At 41.9% G+C, this 21150-nt stretch overlaps 1 long non-coding RNA gene across 1 annotated transcript in view; it reads right to left on the reverse strand.

Moving 5' to 3' along the window:
* Positions 1-368: 368 nt before the first annotated feature.
* Positions 369-21150, reverse strand: part of LOC141139340 (uncharacterized) — a 96960-nt gene continuing 76178 nt past the window's right edge. The window contains exons 2-3 of the long non-coding RNA XR_012243749.1: positions 6955-7127; positions 369-2873 (exon numbers count right to left, since the gene is read on the reverse strand). This is a non-coding gene — a long non-coding RNA (uncharacterized lncRNA). The remainder of the gene's footprint in view (positions 2874-6954; positions 7128-21150) is intronic.

Consider the following 21150-nt stretch of genomic DNA (forward strand, 5'->3'; position numbering starts at 1 on the left):
GGGTGAGCTGTAACTGAGGATTGGACTTAAGACTTCTGAGGTGTACAGATGTAAAGCTATGGATAGGTCAGAGTCAAGGTTTGGACTAAGCCTTCTGAGATGCACAGATGTAAAGCTATGGATGAGCTGTACCTATGAATATGTTAGGTTCAACTCTTAAACAAGTTGCTTAAGTTTATATTGCTTTGTCAAATTATTGCTTCTGTAGGAATTAAGACACAGAGTCAGAAATCCGTGTATCAGTTTTTGAGGATAATGGACTGCTGCCTTTACTTCTTTCAAAGGCCTTTTATAGGCAATTATACAAACAATAGCATCAGCACAACCCCCACAAAGGACAAGGGTAAACAACAACAGGAGTCACCTGGGCTACGAACACAAGCTTCAACACCATGGCAATACAGTTACAAGAAAACAAAAGCAGCTTCAATCGAGTTCAACAGCCAAAAGTTACATTCATAACAGATTTACACGTAGGCATTATATTAAGTGAGAACTCTAAATTAAATCCCTGACCTTATCAATTTCCCCCTTTGACATCATCCTCTCCTTCCCCCTGGGTCCTCATGAATAAGTTCTAGTCAGTTTTTCCCCAGAGTCCTTTCCCTGACCGCGAGTTGTCAGAGGGGTAGAACCCATCCCCTTAGGTATTACCAACATCTTAAAATTCAAGAAGAGGAGTTTTATAGGAGTAGGGTGATGTCAATACACATTTATCGGTATGCCCTGTCTATTCTCCTAATTTTCCTATTTATTTTCCTGTATACACATATATTTGTGATTGTAAGTAATATTAATATTAGAATAATAATTACCATTGGACTTAACAACCAGTGAAAGGTATTGGTTGCTGTAGAAGACATTTCACTAAATATATCCCACCAATGTGGTGCAGTATCCTGTTGTATCTGTGAGGAAAGATGCACTAGTCTACCTTTGTCAATAATTGCGGATACAAGGTTATTTTGTAGGGTATGTTCTAGTGTTTCTATGTGTTGTCTTAACAACCCTGATTGTTTCAAAACCTGTTTTAGTGGGTCTAAAGAAATTATAAAGGGTGTAGTGTCAGTGAGATTATGTACCTCATAGACTGAAGAGAATATCTTATCGGCGTCTGGTTCAAAAAGATAGGTGTCGTTACCCCATTGTAATATTTTAATCTTTTTTATACATCCCGCAAACGGCGCCGATTTATTTAATGCTGACATGGTGCGGTTATCATTAGTAATGATACAAATATGCTGGGGTCCTATTTCTATGAATCTATTGTTCACATTTATCGGTGTTCTTTGCATTTTGCATATGCTAGTTTGGTATTTTAACAAGCAAGGTTCATATACTGGGGAACTTCTGCCACATACCATTCCCTTATTAGTTCCTTCACATAGAGTTAAATCATGGGTTCTGTTTCCTTTATCTACATATTTCCCATATATTTCTGGATACCAAAACTCGTCTTTAATTACTAGTGGCATGACCACTATTTTACACATTTCCATTACATCTGCTACCCGGTATGCTTCAAACCTTCCTACACACCATTTCTCCTCACATTCTATCTTATCCCCTTTTACTTGGAACCATACACCATCGTCAGTTAGACCCTTAAAATATTTCATCCAGGTATGATAATTTCCCAACTGTAGTTCAGTCCTGGCCCTATTTATTTGTATATGATAGGATAAGAGGTTAAAAGAGCACTGTGTGAAATTTACAAACTGTTGACTTTGATTCCACAGCTGGAGCTCTGCTCCTATCGTGTGATTTATTAACCCTCCCAAAAATTGTAATAGGGGTATTTCTTGCAGTTGGGTTTCAAAAGTGGTGGGTAACCATTTGCTTGTGATAGTCAAGCTGTCAGCTATGTGTCCCCCTGCATGCTTCCATCTGTTGTTCATTTCTTCTATCTCGACTGAGTTTAAAATTCCCATCCCTGTACCTGTCAGTCCCAATAGTGTGTCGTACCATTCTCGTTTATACCTACACTCCGGTATCGGGGGAAAGGTGATATTGAATTTTATTTTTGTTTTCTGTTGTGATGTTGATACATTTATGCAAGTGTTTGGTACGGGTGTTAATATGGAAGATTCAATTGTTGGCGTTACTTCTTCCTCCATTTGTATGTGAAACCCATAGGTCTGTGCATACCAGTACCACCCATCAACTCTCTCTTCCCTCCACCAAGAGGCACAGAGGAAAGTACTGGATTAACGGTAATATCTGTCAGATTAAACATCCCTTCAGTTATATTCCCTCCTTCAGCCATGACTGTTAATATTTGGTACATTTGTCCCACTACCCGTTCCCGGGCTTGTTTCCATGTCTGTGAAAGGGATATTTTATGACACCTATGGTTCTTACTATTGTTAAAGGGGAAACCCATATTATCGTTCCACTGGAAAGTTACAGTTACTTCTGAGAGGGGGTCTGCCTGTATCCATGCTATACCTACATCTACATGAAACGGTCGCCTATGTCCTTCAACAGTATAATTACCCACAGTGTAATCCTTATTTATCTCATATCCTGATACATTTGCCACTTTAGGGTCATCTATGCTCCATTCGAAAGTCATTGTTTCCTCTACTTCAAGTACATTAATACCAGGAGTCCATGCATATATTTGTAAAACAACAATCTTCAACAAAAAATATGTAAGTAGATATTTCATCATGTTGTTTTCTCGGGTTGTTTCTTGCAATATGATGCGTGTATCCAGGTAGGTTTTCCTTCCAGATTTACTGAGGTGGCTGTGGTCAAGAGTACTTGGTAAGGACCTTCAAACCTGGGTTCCAATGTCTTTCTGGTGTGTTTCTTTACATATACATAATCCCCTGGTAGCAGCGTATGTGTACCTGTTATTGAATTAGGGTCTGGAAGAGAAGAATACACACTTTTGTGGATCTTAGTTAGACGTTGTTGTAATTGTATCACATATGCAGTCAAACTATCACATTGCAATTGCATACTCTGTGGAAAGTATAGACCTAATCTAGGTGCATTCCCAAAAAGTATTTCGTATGGGGATAATCCTGTTTTTCCTGTTGGAGTGTACCTTATAGAGAATAAAGCCAGAGGCAGGCATTCTGGCCAAGGCTTGTTTAACTCTTGCATGGCTTTTTGTATTTTTAACTTTATTGTCCCATTTACTCTCTCCACTTATCCTGAACTCTGTGGGTGGTAAGGGGTGTGAAAACTTTGTTGAACCCCTAACATGGTCATCACATTCTGCATGATTTCTCCTGTAAAGTGTGTCCCCCTATCTGATTCTATGGTTTCAGGAAGACCAAACCTAGGTATTAACTCAGTGATCAGTTTCTTAGCTGTGGCTTTAGCTGTAGCTGATTTTACTGGATAACTTTCGGGCCAACCTGAGAATAAATCGATACACACGAGGACAAATTCAAAGGGGCCGCTCTTGGGCATTTGTATGTAATCAATTTGCAGTCTCTGGAAGGGGTATTGGGCCCGGACCTGGTGTTTTCGTGGGGTTTTCACTTTCTGTCCTGGGTTATTCAGGAGACAGATTTGGCAGGCTGCACAGTAGTTTCTTGCAGTGCTACTGAATCCAGGGGTGAGCCATCCTTGGTTCACAATCCTATACATGGAATTGGAACTGACGTGTGTGGGTAGGTGAACTGCCGCTGCCATTGCTGGGTACAGAGAGGCAGGTAGGCATATTTTGCCCCCTTCCCTCCATACATTGTCAAGGTCTGGTGCTGCTCCTATCCTGACCCACTTATCTTTCTCGCTCTCCCCTGCTTGCTCCTGTAATTTACTCAGCTGCTGCCATGTTGGTTCTGGGATACTCACCTCTACTGCTGCTAAGGTCTCAGGGCTTCCTTCCCCTAGAGCTGCCTGTTTTGCAGTCAAATCTGCAAATGCATTTCCTTTTGCCTCAATTGTTTTTGCGCTCGTGTGTGCCGCTATCTTCATGATGGCCACTCGTTTAACCTTTTGAAGATTGTTCAGGACTCTCTTAATCCCTTCTCCATGTTTTACAGGTGTACCTGCTGCTGTCAGATAACCTCTAGCCCTCCATATGTGGCCATAATCGTGCGCTACACCATAAGCGTAGGCAGAGTCAGTGTAAATATTCCCTTCTCGTTCTTTTAAGTATTCTAGGGCTTGTTCTAAAGCTTTTAATTCTGCTTCCTGTGCTGACATGTGGGCTGGTAAGGCCTGTGCTTCAATTACCTGCGTATCAGTCACTACAGCATACCCTGCGTGATATTTACCCTTGTCATCAGCAAACCTACTGCCATCTGTACAAAGTGTGCTCAGCATTTAAAATCGGTGTATCTGTAACATGTGGGAATCCCATTGTCTCCTGTTCCATAAGCTGAAAACAATCGTGCTGATCTACTTCTTTAAACAAAAGAGTGTCAGTGTCCTCATTTCTTTTCTCACTAGTACTATTAGTACTATCATTCCCCCTTGCCAAATCTGGTGACTGAAGAGGCAAAAAGGTGGCCAAATTTAAGGTTGTACAGCGCTGAAAAGTAACATTTGGAGGTAAGAGTAAAGTACACTGTAACCTTAATTGCCTAGCCATTGAAATGTGTTTGGGCTGTACCTGAGACAAGATTGCATGTATGTCATGTGTGGTATGCACTACGACTGGATTGTCTAGAACAATCTCTGATGACTTATCTATGATAATTGACACTGCAGCTACCGCCCGTACACAGGACGGTGAACCTCTAGATACTGGATCTAATGCTGCTGAAAAGTAAGCGACTGGTCTTTGTTTTACATGTGCCTGTGTCAGAACACCTGTGGCATGTCCAGCGATCTCAGCAATGTACAGATTAAATATCTTGGTGTAATCTGGTATACCAATAGCCGGGGCAGAAATCAACAACTTTTTCAAAGTGATAAACGATTCATAAGCTACTTCTGTAAGCATATACGGTACAATTTTCAAACAATCGTATAATGGCTGCATCAAAGCGCTAGCATGTGGTATCCACTGTCTACAATATGACACGATACCTAAAAAACATACGCAATTGTTTGAAATTCCGTGGGGGTAACATTCCCTTTATCACTTGAACCCTCTCCTCAGTGAGATGTCTCGTACCCTGTGATATATAATGTCCCAAAAAGATAACTTTTTCCTGACACACTTGCAACTTTTTCTTATTAACCTTGCAACCTTTTTCTGCCAAAAATCGCAACAAATTAAGGGTGGTGTGCAAGCTTTCAGTCTTTCACTTATCTGTGGAATTAATCCTTCCATAACCTGTCTATTGAAGGCTCGGATTGTGACTGGCAGGGCCAAGTCCATTCCCTCATCTGCCATCATACTTTCTATAGATAAGTAAAATTCTGATACAGTCTGTCCTGGCATTTGTTTCATTGGTGATATTGACCCCCTCTCCTGTTGTTTTGCCTGACAGAAAGCTTCTAATCTAGCAATAAAAGGGGCCCTTGAGTCTATATGTCTGACATGTCCTGCCTCTAAATTGCCATCCCCCTCAGCTCAGTCTGCAGGTCGGTCATAAACTGGTTAAACAGGGTCAGAGTCATTTTATGTCTGTATAAATCCACCCCATCCTGCCAGGTTGCTTCATGTGTATTCATTAACTGTGTCACAAATCTACAGAAAACAGCTGGCTTTACTATAATGCGTGTATCGGTGCGTACGGGGGCTACAGTTTCTGAATGAAATTCTTGTACTCCACAAACCTGAAAAACCCATTCTCTACCCTTAAGTACAGGATATATCTTGTGTGGTTTACGTTCTATGTCAGTGTATGGGGGTGGGATGGCTGAGATAAGATTATTTAAAATTTCAACATTTTTTGTTCTTCTATCTTTCATATCCCAACCATCACAGTCTGGATTATATTTCCACCCCTCTTCTTTTGCTCTATTTGAAACCTTAATTAAGCATTGAACCTGACTCATCCATTGCTTCTCTAACACCTCTCCTTGTCTGTCCCTTTTTATTTCACTTATTTTTCACTATTTTTCTCACTATTTCACTCCATACATCCGGGTCTAAACCCGCTGCTCCTTTCACCTTAAATTTACGAAAGACATCCTTTAAGTCCTGTGCTTCGGTTTTCCCATAAATGTTCTTAATTATCTGTGGCACCGTATAGTGCGCCACAATTCCCTGATGGGGTTTTGTGTTCCTCTGGCCCATTCTAACAGTCCTGCCTAGGTAGCGTGTGGGACACTTAGTGTACAATATAATGCGGCTACAACATATACAAGAATGAATAATTACTTTATATGCTAGCCCAATAACAAACCAGCTAAGTTACACTAGTTCCTCGTTGCCTTCCTCCTAGGGTGCTAGAATTCTAAAAACCTCTCCGGAATGAGATTTCTGAAACCGAATTACTTTATATGCTAGCCCAATAATAAATAATTACTTTATATGCTAGCCCAATAACAAACCAGAATGCGGCTACAACATATACAAAAATGCGGCTACAACATATACAAGCATTCCTTTAAGTGGCCAGGTATCCGACTAGATCTCCGGACTTTATGGAGATCTTATTCCCTCCCCGTATCTGGGAATCCCTCTCATACACTCTTATCCCTGCTTTATGGAGCAGACAGGGCTTATACTCTCAACCCATCTATGGTTTATGAGTTAGATGTGAGGTTAAGCATAAGCGTCAGACCCCCAAGCTCACAAGCCCTCAAGTTCCCAATCATGTGAGGTAAGGTGCATTCCGTTGCTTAGTTCGGCAATCCCCTTCTAACTCATACCATCCTTGACAAGGCTCATTCACTTTCTCAACAAGACAGACAAGACAGACACAGACAACAAACAAACAAATAATTCCAGCAATATTAACTAAAATATGCAGTAATTCTAGACACACCACTACAGAGGCTGGTGTTTTAAAACCAGGAGAACCGTAACTGACAGAACGGATAGGCACAAATCAGGGGAGCACAGAATATAAGAAAAATAAAGCTTTTTCTTACCTGCGCAGGTTTTCGATCTGTGGTTCCCGGAATGCCTGTCCTTTTGTTCCGTCAGCGTAGCTCAGCCACCTCTTGTAGTATCATCGGTGAGTCCCTCGTCCGGGCGCCAAAATGTTAGGTTCAACTCTTAAACAAGTTGCTTAAGTTTATATTGCTTTGTCAAATTATTGCTTCTGTAGGAATTAAGACACAGAGTCAGAAATCCGTGTATCAGTTTCTGAGCATAATGGACTGCTGCCTTTACTTCTTTCAAAGGCCTTTTATAGGCAATTATACAAACAATAGCATCAGCACAACCCCCACAAAGGGCAAGGGTAAACAACAACAGGAGTCACCTGGGCTACGAACACAAGCTTCAACACCATGGCAATACAGTTACAAGAAAACAAAAGCAGCTTCAATCGAGTTCAACAGCCAAAAGTTACATTCATAACAGATTTACACGTAGGCATTATATTAAGTGAGAACTCTAAATTAAATCCCTGACCTTATCAAATAAAACTGAAGCCTGGTGGTAAAAATGTAGTATTTGTCTACCTGTATATCACAGAGAGCCTGGTGAACTCTGTGAATGACTAAGATTTGTGGTAATTGTTGTGCCAGCTACATTTTATTAAGTAAACCATTTACAGGCATCTACAGTGCATCCAGAAAGTATTCACAGCACTTCACCTTTCCCACATGTTGTTATGTTACACCCTTATTCCAAAATGGATTAAATTCATTATTTTCCTTAACCACTTCAGCCCCAGAAGGATTTACCCCCTTCCTGACCAGAGCACTTTTTGTGATTCGGCACTGCGTCGCTTTAACTGACAATTGCGCAGTTGTGCGACGTGGCTCCGAAACAAAATTGATGTCCTTTTTTTCCCACAAATAGAGCTTTCTTTTGGTGGTATTTTATCACCTCTGCGATTTTTATTTTTTGCGCTATAAACAAAATAAGAGCGGCAATTTTGAAAAAAATCGCATTATTTTTTACTTTTTGCTATAATAAATATCCCCAAAAAATATATAAAAAAAAATTTTTTTCTTCAGTTTAGGCCGATACGTATTCTTCTATATATTTTTGGTTAAAAAAAACATATTTCAGGTAACGAAAATCGCAATAAGAGTTTATTGATTGGTTTGCGCAAAAGTTTTTTTTTTTACTAGTAATGGAGGCGATCAGCGATTTTTATCGGGACTGCGACATTATGGCGGACACATCGGACATTTTTGACACATTTTTGGGACCATTGTCATTTATACAGCAATCAGTGCTGTAATATAAAAATGCACTGATTCCTGTGTAAATGACACTGGCAGTGAAGGGGTTAACCACTAGGGGGCGGGGAGGGGTTAAGTATGTCCTAGGGGAGTGATTCTAACTGTAGGGGGGAGAGACTGTGTGTGTCACTACACTGATCTCTGCTCCCGCTGACAGTGACAGTGACACTGTCACTAGGCAGAACGGGGAGATGGTGTTTACAACGGCATATCCCCATTCGTCCTCTCCATGAGGTGATCGCGGGTATCCCCGCGGCGATCGAGTCCGCGGGACCCGCGACCCGACTCACGGAGATCGCAGCAGGCGCGCGCGCACACGGCGGCAAATTCAAAGTAACGTACGGGTACGTTACTTTGCACAGCCATGCCATTCTGCCAACGTATATCTACAGGAGACGGTCGGGAACCGGTTAAAATTCTACAAACAATACCCCATAATGACAATAAAGAAGTTTGTTTGAAATCTTTGCAAATGTATTAAAAATAAAAAACAAAATAAATCACATGTACATAAGTATTCACAGCCTTTACTCAATACTTTGTTGAAGCACCCTTGGCACCAAATACAGCCTCAAGTATTTTTTGAATATGATGCTACAAGCTTGCACACCTATTTTTGGGCAGTTTCTCCCATTCTTCTTTGCAGGATCTCTCAAGCTACATCGGGTTGGATGGGGAGCATTTGTACACAGCCATTTTCAGATCTCTCCAGAGATGTTTAAGTCTGGGCTCTGGCTGGGCCACTCAAGGACATTCACAGAGTTGTCCCATAGCTATTCCTTTGCTACTTTAGCTGGTTGCTTAGGGTCATTGTCCTGTTGGAAGATTTGCCCCACTCTGAAGTCCAGAGCACTCTGGAGCAGGTTTTCATCAAGGATGTCTCTGTAGATTGCTGCGTTTACCTTTTCCTCGATCCTGACTAGTCTCCCACATCCTGCCTCTGACAAACTATCCCCACAGCATGATGCTGCTACCACCATGCTCCACTGTAGGGATGGTATTGGCCAGGTAATGAGTGGTGCCTGGTTTCCTCCAGACGTGACGCTTGCCATTCAGGCCAAAGAGTTCAATCTTTTTTTATCAAATCAGAGAATTTAGTTTCTCATGGACTGAGAGTCCTTCAGGTGCCTTTTGGCAAACTCCAGGTGGGCTGTCGTGTGCCTTTTACAGAGGAGTGGCTTCCATCTGGCCACGCTACCATACAGACCTGATTGGTGGTGTGCTGCAGAGATAGTTGTTCTTTTGGAAGGTGCTCCTCTCCACAGAAAAATGCTGGAGCTCTGTCACAGTGACCACCGGGTACTTGGTCACCTCCCTGACTAAGGCCCTTCTCCCCTGATCGCTCAGTTTAGCGGGCGGACCGCTCTAGGAAGAGTCCTGGTGGTTCCAAACTTCTTCCATTTAGAGATCATGGAGGCCACTGTGCTCATTGGGACCTTCAATGGGACCTTCAATGCTGCATACATTTTTCTGTACCCTTCCCCAGATCTGTGCCTTGATACAATCCTGTCTCGGAGGTCCACAGACAATTCCTTGGATTTCATGGCTTGGTTTGTACTCTGACATGGACTGTTACCTGTGGGACTTATATAGGCAGGTGTGTGCCTTTCCTAATCATGTCCAATCAACTTAATTTACCAAAGGTGGACTCCAATCAAGTTGTAGAAACATCTCAAGGATGATCAGTGAAAACAGGATGCAGCTGAGCTCAATTTTGAGTGTCATGGAAAAGGCTGTCAATACTCATGTACATGTGATTTTTTTTCGATTTTTATTTTTATTAAATTGGCAAAGATTTTAAACAAACTTCTTTTACGTTGTTATTATGGGGTATTGTTTTTAGAATTTTGAGGAAAATAATAACCTTAATCCATTTTGGAATAAGGCTGTAACCTAACAAAATATGGAAAAAGTGAAGCGCTGTGAATACTTTCCAGATGCACTGTATTTCTGTAACTTGTTGAGAGTTGCTTTTCCAATCCAAGAGATCTGTTCTCAACCCTGTCCTCAGGGCCCAGTAACAGGCCAGGTTTTATGTATTACCTTGTGGAGATGCAGGCTAGAATACTGCAATCACTGAGCAGCAAATGATATCACCTGTGATGTATTTCAGTTATATTGCAAACCTGGCCTGTTAGTTGGCCCCGAGGACAGGGTTGATGACCACTGCACTGGGGCATAAAGCAGAACTGAGGGCCCAGGGTTTGATAAGCATACTTCAGTTTTCATGGCATAATTAGTAAGCCTTAACCTCCCTGGCGGTATGATTATTTCGGATTTTAGGTGCTGAAAGCGGTACCATTATTTTGCATGGAAATTTGGCGTTTTATATTGTAGGTCTGTAAATCTTAACAATAACACACTTAAATCTGTCCAAACCAGAGTCTAGTAGATATTCCGGGTATGATAAAGTTTGAAACACAAAAACATAAATTATAATATAATAAATAAAAATAAATAATTAAAAAAAAAAAAAAAAAAAGTAATAAAATAAATTTCCCCACAATTCACTATCGCTCAATTCTGAAAGTGTTCTAATTTACTATCGCTGTTTTCTAGCTGGTCTAAAGCCACTTTTGACGTAAAGGGACACTTTTTGGTTGCTATGGACAATCTCCAGTTTCCAGGCAGAAAGAACAGTGTATATCATGTAAAACTGCATGCAGGGCATGGGACAAAGCACTGGGGACAAAAGGGATGTGAAATCATTTCATACAGTACTGTAATCTGTAAGATTACAGTACTGTATGTGTTATGATTTTTACTTTTTTTTTAATTTGCCGCCAGGCTCCGCCCCCGTGCGTCGCGCCGCTCGCAGGGAACGGAGCCTGGCACGGAGAGGCTTCAGAGGAGGACGGAGCCCTCGGACACTGCGGGTGACATCGCAGGATCCCGGGGACAAGGTAAGTAACGCCGCCCCAGGATCCTGCAATGCGATCCCGAGTGTGGCTCGGGGTTACCGCTAATGGTACTGAATTTTAACCCCGAGCCACACTCGGGAAAACCGCCAGGGAGGCTACCTAAAAGGGGACCTGTAAGGTCGGGGGAACTAAGCTCTAAGAAGCTTGGTAGTCGCTTCTGCTGATGATATCAGTTGTTACACAAATTCTACAATAGATAAAAAGTATTGAAAAATACAAATACTGATAAGAATTAAAAAAAGAATAGTTTTGATAGTAAAAAAAGGTAATCAAAAAAATTAAATATATAGCCCATTTTGCTATTAATATAAGTAACAGAGTCTGAAATGATAATATGACAGCAGTATGAATAGAAATATTAAGGGCAATACTCTGATGCATTGTTACATAATATCTGAATATTGCATAAATTAACACATTTCATCACACATTATATGTTATATATAACACTTCGTATCAGATTGTTAACAGGATTCATTATTTATAAAATATCAGGAAGGATGCTATGGTCTATATTGATTGTAAACCAAAAGCTCTTATGTGGTATATAATGGATATAGAAACAAACATATTATGGTTAGGATCTTTTTTTAGTTTACAGAATTACATCCACGGGTTGAACTGAATGGACTGGTGTCTTTTTCAGCCTTTCCAATTATGTAACTATGTAACATTTAAAGCGGTTGTAACCCTAAAAAAAAATCCTGTTCCTTTAACCACCTCAATAAAGGGCACTTTTAGCCCCTTCCTGCCCAGGCCATTTTTCAGTTTTCAGCGCTGTCGCACTTTGAATGACAATTGTGCGGTCATGCAACACTGTATCCAAATTAATTTGTTAATCATTTTCTTCACACATATAGAGGTTTTTTTTTTTGGAGGTATTTAATCACTGCTGGGTTTTTTTATTTTTTACTAAAAGAAAAAAAAAAATTTTGAAAATAAAAAAAAGCTGATGGGCACTGATGAGGTGGCACTTATGGGCACTGATGAGGCGGCACTTATGGGCACTGATGAGGCGGCACTGATTAGGTGGCACTGATGGGGAGGCACTATTATGCTGCACTGATGAGCACTGATAGGTGGCACTGACGGGCACTGATAGGTGCCACTGGTGGGCACTGATACACGGCACTGGTGTGCACTGATAGGCAGCACGGATAGGCAGCACTGATGGGCGGCACTGGTGGGCAGCACTGATGGGAATTGATGGGAAGCACTGATGAGCAGGCACCGATGGGCACTAAAAGGCAGCACTGACTGGCACCAGTAATGGGAGTGATTTGTGTCACTGATGGGCACTGATTTGTGTCACTAATGGGCACGCATGTGCACTGATTGGTGGCACTCATTGGCACTGATTGGTGGCACTGATGCAGCTTTCCTGTAATCAGTGTCATGATTATCTTCCCTGTTCTCCCCTGCGAGGAGATGCAGCTGATCGTCTCTCCTCGCCATACACTCTGTCAGTGTGAGGTGAGGCGAGCCGATTTACAGCACTTCCCTGCTTACATGTGACCGGCTGTGATTTGACACGGTTAAAGAGCCGTGTCAGCAGCTCTTTACAGAGATCGGAGTCACGCCGTGTCCTAGCAACATGGCACGGTCAAGACATTCACATTTTACAGTAAAGAACCCATGCTCTATGTGGAGGTTAAACCTTTTGTTCTCCAGTCATAAAAGGTATCCTTGAGTGTTTTGCTGAGAACTTAAACTGAACAATTTTCCACTATACTATATCGACCTTTTATGTATTTATACAAGGTCATCTTATTTCCCTCTTCTCAAGGGTGAATAAATTCAAGTCAGTTCATCTTTCCCTGTAATGGAGGTCCTCCACAATATATATTTATTTAGACCTCTTCTACATTCCTTCCAGTTCTACAACATCTCTATTGTCCGATGGTCCCCAAAAGTGACCTGCTTATTATGAGGTGAGGTTTTACTAGTGGCATACCTATAGTATTTGGTACCCAGGGTAGATTATATATAACACATTAGTAGTCAATGTAATGTTCCCCTATACTAGTGGTCACTTTATTGCCTGTTTACATTGGTGCTCACTGTAATATCCCCTTACATTGGTGCTCAGCGGAGAAATGCTTCTTTGCAAAAGTACCCTCTAACATTGGTGATCAGTGTAGTGCCCCATACATTGGTTATCAGTGTACAAGTGACCCTTACATTGGTGATCATTGCAGTCCTCCCTTACATTGGAGATAATTGTAGAAGTGCTCTTTACACTGGTGGTCAGTGCAGAAGGTCTCTCTTACATCAATAGACAGTGGAAAATTACCCTTTACATTTGTAACTATTATAGTGCCCATTAAATTGGTGGCCATTGTAAAGCCCCCTCACATTGGTGGTCAATGGAGATATGTGCTCTTACAATGGTACTTAGTGGGAGGAAGAATGCCCCCTTAAAGGCAGTTAACATGTAATTAATGTCAGTGGTACTAACCTGAGAGATAAAAGGAGACACACCACTGGTCCTGTGCCATTATGAAGGCACTATGAAGGCACCATAGGGTGGGAGGTAAATTTGGAAAAATAGCCTTCATGCAGAGAATGCACCACTTATTGCCTGCACCTAGAGCTCACCACTCCAAACAACCCACCCATATGCCGCGTACACACGGTCAGATTTTCCGACGGAAAATGTGTTATAGGACCTTGTTGTCGGAAATTTCGACCGTGTGTAGGCTCCATCACACATTTTCCATCGGATTTTCCGAAACACAAAGTTTGAGAGCAGGATATGAAATTTTCCGACAACAAAATCCGTTGTCGGAAATTCCGATCGTGTGTACACAAATCCGACGGACAAAGTGCCACGCATGCTCAGAATAAATAAAGAGATGAAAGCTATTGGCCACTGCCCCGTTTATAGTCCCGACGTACGTGTTTTACGTCACCGCGTTTAGAACGATTGGATTTTCCGACAACTTTGTGTGACCGTGTGTATGCAAGACAAGTTTGAGCCAACATCCGTCGGAAAAAATCCTAGGATTTTGTTGTCGGAATGTCCGAACAAAGTCCAACCGTGTGTATGGGGCATTAGTATGCTACTGGGTCTTTTTAATGCTTTGTCTCGTAGTAAACTTATTTCTTTCTTGAGTCTGTACCCCTTCTAATACAAGAAAGTGTCTTGCTTGCTCTAGCAGCTGCAGATTAGCATTGCATGTTGTTATTAAGTGTATGATCTACTAGATTTATCTCCATCAATGGCCCATCCCATTTTACTAACTCTATAATATACCTAGATAGGTGCTAGGTTTAGGTGTTTTGTGGAGCTGCGTTTTTGATAGGTAAATTTTGTTGCCTCACTCTAGTCCGTGCGGCTGTAATTCGTTTGGTAAGGTAAATTTAGTTGCTTACTGTAATCAGTGCATGTGCATTCTGCTAATCAGGTCTGCTTAGTGTGCTCAGCTGTTGTCAGCCTGATAGCTCCCTCTGCATCTAGAGAGCTTAAAAAATTTCTGGATGATAGGTGTGGAGCTATGCAGATGACAACATGAATATTGATATGGGCCGGGCCAATCCCAGAGAGACAGGCTCTTAAGGCATGCTGGGAGACTATATATGTTCTGTGAGCACACTGAGATCTGTTTTTTTTCCTGGAGAGGATTAGTCCAGCCTGGAGGGCATGCTGCTCTTACAGTCAATGCTGCTATGTTGTCGTGAAGCCTCAGGTGGGCGAGCAGAGAGCTTGGGATGCTGAGACCCTGGAGCTAGATAGAGAGCTGACTGAGGGGGGCTTGTATCAAATGATACAAGATGTAGTCTTGTATCATCGGAGCAAGGTGTTGCTTGGAAGGGAGGCAACCAGCTGTCCTTGACCTGTGTGAATACAGATGGTTCTGAGAAAACTTGGGGACCTTTGTGTTGTTGCCACCCCTCTGGTGCTAGAAATTCAGGTCTGGGTCTAGTTAAAAGGAGCACCGGCTGGTGTTCTGAAGAGTTTGGTCCATCCATTCCTATATAAAAGGGATTCTACTCTTGTGGCTCTAAGAAAGGTGTTTACAGTTAACCACTACTACTACCTTAAAGCTGAAGTCTACTGTTTGCTACAAGACTTTAATATAGATTACCCAGAAAGAATACCTAAGTCCTCAAGTGTACATAGTTTCTGTTTTGGAGTATCCCACCCACCTAAAACCCTATCCAAGTTCTCCAAAAAATAAAAACAACAAAAAACAACACCCCTAGACTGGTCATTGGAGAAATGTGTGGATAAGCCTGTGTACCTATCTTCAGCACAAAGCTTTTGGGGAAGACCTGAACAGTACTCCTGCGGCTCCTACGGGAGTAGCACTACATGAGGTATCAAGTATATAACATGAAATTTATCAACATTTAACCTTGTTTACCATGTAGCCGCCCAATCAACCAGAGCTTCTAGCTCATATCCCCTCACATGCTCTTTCTGTCCCCTGAGCTTAGCATTTAAGACCTCATTCCTGTGATGGTGGAGGTGAGGTGAGTAATTACGACTTGGCCTCTCTTGCAACGTCCATAGCAACTTCTAGGGAGTATTGCAGTCTGGCTTCAAGAGGTGCGCAAACGGAATACACTTAGAAAGGGCATTATTCATCTTTAGTCAGAGCTGCCCAGTTTGTGTTTATCTACAGACACCCTTTACATGCATAGGCAGTTTTTTGGTAATGGTGAACTAACTCTTTAGAGGATTACACTAAACATACACAATTCCTTTAAATAACATGCTTGGCGGATGCCTTAAACCTGCCTATGAAGTGGTGCACAGGTACAATGTACACAAAAGTAACATTTACAAAAGAAAAAACATTTTTTGACATTTCCTGGACACTTCATTCTTTTTGTTTGGACAAGGATCCCCTTCATCCATAGCAGACCCTTATACTAGAATTTAATTGGTATTGGTTGTAAGGGGAACGTCACAACAAACAACAACAAAAAAACAAACAAAAACAAGAAAATGTTTCCCCCTAAAATACATACCAGACCCTTATCCTTGATGAGGGTCTGGCATAGATTTTAAGGGGGACCCAACCCCCCCCCCCAAACACCATACCAGACCCTTATCCAAACATGCAGCCTGGTTGGCCAGGGCAGCAACCATGCACATCCACCCTCCACCCCTGAACCACACCAGGCCACATGTCCTTAACAGGCAGAGGGTACCTTGCCAGCCCCCCTCCAGGCAAAGCACCTAGAAAGTACCCACTAGCAGTATGTAATAACACAACTTAACACAAGATGTCACTGGAGAACACAACACAATGCAATAGGGGGATTTTAAGACACTCTGCTATTCATTCCAAGAGATGAACTTCCTGGTGGTGTATTGCAAATAAACACAGGGGGAGGAGATTAGCTTATTAGGACCACCCTATATAATGGACTGGAATGCAAGGGAACTTCCTGCTTTTGATAATGTTGCACTTTGATGACGAAACGCGTCAAGTTTGAAGTTCCGATACTTCATATCAGGCATGGACATTGGAACACACGCTGGTCTGCAGACAGCGTTATTTAATAGACACCGATAGATTCACGGGGACATTTCTTACTAGATATTTTTATCTTAATACTTTTATAGGAGTTTTTATCATAAGATGCCTAAGCTGAATAAAGATTTTTAAGGATCTTATGCTATGAGGAGACCTCTGTTTATATATTTCATGCCTGCATATCCTGGATTCTGAGCGCCACTCTAGGAGGCCAGCCCATACAGTGGAAGCGTCCGGCGATAATCGCAGAGGAATAGGTCCTCCCCTTAAGAGACAGAAAGCACAGTTGACTCTTCTTTTCATACGGCAGAGGAGTCCAACCCATCTGGTGAGTGCGGAACCACACAGTGGTGGAATTACAGTCACCTTTGGAGCACGGAGCACTAATCACTTTGTTTTGCTGCATTTACACATATCATCACAAGTCACTTTATTATCTATATCAAGTCACTATTATTAGCCATTTATGTAACAATACGAGTTATTCATTTATAGTTTGTCACTTGGTTATGTATGTTGTTTTTGACGCTGTATCTACGGTCTAAGCGGAAAAACTTTTTTCTGATAGAAGTGGGGTGGGGCAAGCGCTGTTTAGTTTAAATTGTTTCCCCTTGCAAGGGAACAGTATATACAGCAGCGGCCAGATACAAACACACCACACCACCAAGGCGCGAGTGTCATGGGCTAGCACAAAGGAGACAATGCTACAATAAAAACCAACACACCGTACATTCTTTATAACAACTCATTTATTTTGGAAATTAAATTTTGGCCACGATGTTGTTCAAGGGGTAACCTTATAATGCAATGAACTTCAAATAATTATAAAGCCATCTTGGCTATAATACATCACTCAAATTTACACTGTGTCCATCCAGACAATGCTGGACGACTATTCCCCCACTAAACAACACCATGACTGATAAGAAAATTGGGGAGGGCGGGTGGGAGTCCCGGTCCGGTTCCACAGAGTCTGCTTGTTAACAGGCGGACTGCCCCTTTTATCTCCTTCAGAAAGCGGGCTATGTAAAACCGCCAATTTCTTCCAATCAGCTGCTTGTTGCTGTGCAGCAGATGCTGCTGCTGTAACCAATAGCAAACCTGTAAGAAACATAAGTAAACCTGCATCCCCTTTGAGCTCTCCCATGTTGGTCCTGCATATTGCATGGACCTGTCATGGGCTAGCACAAAGGAGACAATGCTACAATAAAAACCAACACACCGTACATTCTTTATAACAACTCATTTATTTTGGAAATTAAATTTTGGCCACGATGTTGTTCAAGGGGTAACCTTATAATGCAATGAACTTCAAATAATTATAAAGCCATCTTGGCTATAATACATCACTCAAATTTACACTGTGTCCATCCAGACAATGCTGGACGACTATTCCCCACCGACCGAAGCCAATAGGGAAACCTTTGGCTGAGGTCCCCCCAACATCGTGGCCCTTTCAATTAAAGTTTGCAGTCCCATGTTGAAAATGTCCAGACCTATGTCTGACAAGTGGACTAAATCCTTCCTAAATAACCCCGGAATGAAACCTTCCAGCTCCAAGTGGCGGAAGGACACACCACCCAAGGACACTAAGAAATTATGTATGGTCCTATTTAACCGTCTCCGAATCCTATCCAAATAAAATAGATTCCCAGAAGGGGACCAAAGAAGTCTAGGAACCATTTCGGAGAAGGCTAAATTGGTATTTGGAAACAAAAGTTTAATGTAATAAATATCCCTCTTCATTTCACAAAGGAGTTCCCATGTTCTAACTTTACCAATATCGTTTGCTCCAACATGAAGCACTAGTACTTGGGGGGAAGGCCAAATTGCGGATAATTGAATTAAGTGGTCTTTAAGATTACGCCATCTGAGGCCCCTAACTCCAGACCATAACACCTTAAAAACATTTCTATCCAAACCTAAATTGTTCGTATATATCCTGGATGCAGCCTGCTTTTCAGCCCAGAAAATGTAGGAGTGGCCTACTATCCAGATTGTGCATATAGAAGAATCTGAAAATAGAAAATCATACAATTAATAATTCAGGGCGAGCATAAATTTTATATCTACTACTAACCCACCTACCAACCCGTTTTTGACCTTCAGGAGAGAAACCCAACAAATTGGCTGTGGTGGCGGCCCCGATTCTAAACGAATGCGAAGAGAATCCGAGACCCCCAAGGTTGAGGCGCTTAAGACATGCGTATAGAACCGCCGAGAATTGGTAACGAGTCAAAGGGGACAAATCCTGGTGGATAAAAAATGAACTGTTAGAGAAAGGCCTCACTGACATATAACTAGCCATATGTGACACCGGGCAAATCAAGTTATTGGGGGATTTACCTAGATATATCCATTGACCATTGCCCAAACCAAAAGTTTTGGACCGGCAGATAAACAAACTTAAGCAATCGGATTCCAACAACACATGAGAAAATAGCAGAAAAGATGAAGATGACTGTTTTGGGCAGTAAGTTCTCCAACTCTGAAGGCACCAAAAAAGGTAACCGAAAAGGCTGCCCTGAAAAGCAGAAGTTCAAATTCGGTAAAACAAATCTCTTCTAATATAGCTAGTAATTGGATTAATAAATTAACTGAAATTGGACGTCTGGCATCCTGGGTAGGGTGTGAATTCTTGAAACCTTTGAGGACCTGGCTGACCTGAAAAAAGGAAGATAGGGCTGGCAAGCCTGCAAATTTTAGAAAAAAGGAAACACCAGCCAACACCTTGCTAATAGAGGCAGGCCTAAGACCAGACTGAATCATAAAGGACACAAAAGCTAAAGAAACATACGCATTCACTTCCAATTCATCTATATTCCTGCTAGAGCAAAAAGAACACCATTTGGACCAGGCCAGACTATATTCCAGCCATGTCTTACGTGCTACAGAGTTCCTAAGATGCGCGGAGATCAGTCCCAGATCAAGCCCCAGAGGAAATCCGGGCACGGGGTTCCACACTGATCCGCCGATGGGGCCAACTCCCGGAATCTCCGCAACTGTAAACGAGATAAGGCGTCAGCTATGTTATTATCAAACCCAGGAATATACTTGGCTTTTAACCAGATATTAAATCTCATGCAGTGCAACACCAAAAAACGTAAAAGTTTGATAACTAGCTCTGATTTGGAAGAAAGCATATTGATAGCAAATAGAACACCTTTATTATCCGTATTAACAATAATCCTACGATTAACAAAGTGTTCTTTCCAAATCACAATAGAAACTATAACCGGGAATAACTCGAGGAGGACTATATTGCGCAGAATGTCTTGCTGAAACCAACTTGAGTGCCATCTAGAGGCACACCAGTGGCCATCAAGAAAAGCGCCAAAACCAGATGAACCGGCGGCGTCTGTAAAAAAGTTTAACTGAAAATCATTAGTGAAAGATTCCTGCCATACTGTGGACCCATTGAAATTGCAGAGAAAAGAATCCCAAATTTTAAGATCTTCCTTAATACTCTTAGAGATGCGGATATGAGAACCAGGGTTCTTAAAACCTCTAATAGCTAGAGCAAAACGTCTGGAAAAAATTCTAGCTATGGGAATAACCCTAGCCGCAAAAGCAAATAGACCCAAAAGGGATTGGGCCTCTTTTAATAAAACTTTGCGTTTTGACAAAAATGAGGAGATCATTATTCTCATACGGTGTAATTTATCCTCGGGCAATCTGAACTCCATTGACAATGAGTCAATAGTGATACCCAGAAATTCTAAAGAGGATACCGGGAGTACCGTCTTCTCATGGGCAATGGGAATACCGAAGGAATTACAAATATGAAAAAATGTTTCCAGCAATACCGAACATACTGGTGAGTCTGCTGGACCTAAAAATAAAAAATCGTCTAAATAATGCAGAATACCCCCAACAGGGGAACATTCAGACAGAACCCAATGCAAAAATTTTGAAAAGGACTCAAAATAAAAACATGATAACGAGAACCCCATGGGCATACATTTATCAAAATAAAATTGGTCCTGAAAATGAAAACCCAGGGAATTGAAACCTTGTGGATGCACCGGGAGCAGGCGAAAGGCAGATTTGATGTCCGCCTTAGCCAACAGCGCACCGTGCCCAAAGTGACGTAAAAGTTCTAGTGCTTCATCAAAGGAAGAGTATGACACCGGGGCTATAACCTCTGCAACCTCATCATTGAGTGAAGCATCCACAGGATATGATAAATGGTGAATAAGCCTGAAACTACCCCGCTCTCTTTTAGGAACAATGCCCAATGGGGATATGCGAAAATCTTTAAAAGGTGGGCAGGAAAAGGGGCCAGCTACTCTTCCTTCTGACACCTCTTTAAATATTTTCTCTTGTACAATTTCAGGATGACACCTAGCAGAGCGCAAATTTTTAACTAAAGTGCATCCAGACCCTGAAAAGGAGGGAACCAAGAAACCGTTCTTGAAACCATCAGATAGCAGCCGCGCCATCGTGCGGTCTGGATAGAGATCTAGCCACGGTTGCATGCTTAGCAGGCTCACTGGGGTCCTGGCCTTTTCCACCAG

The sequence above is a fragment of the Aquarana catesbeiana genome, linkage group LG04, assembly GCF_042186555.1.
Source record: "Aquarana catesbeiana isolate 2022-GZ linkage group LG04, ASM4218655v1, whole genome shotgun sequence".
Classification (NCBI taxonomy): Eukaryota; Metazoa; Chordata; class Amphibia; order Anura; family Ranidae; genus Aquarana; species Aquarana catesbeiana.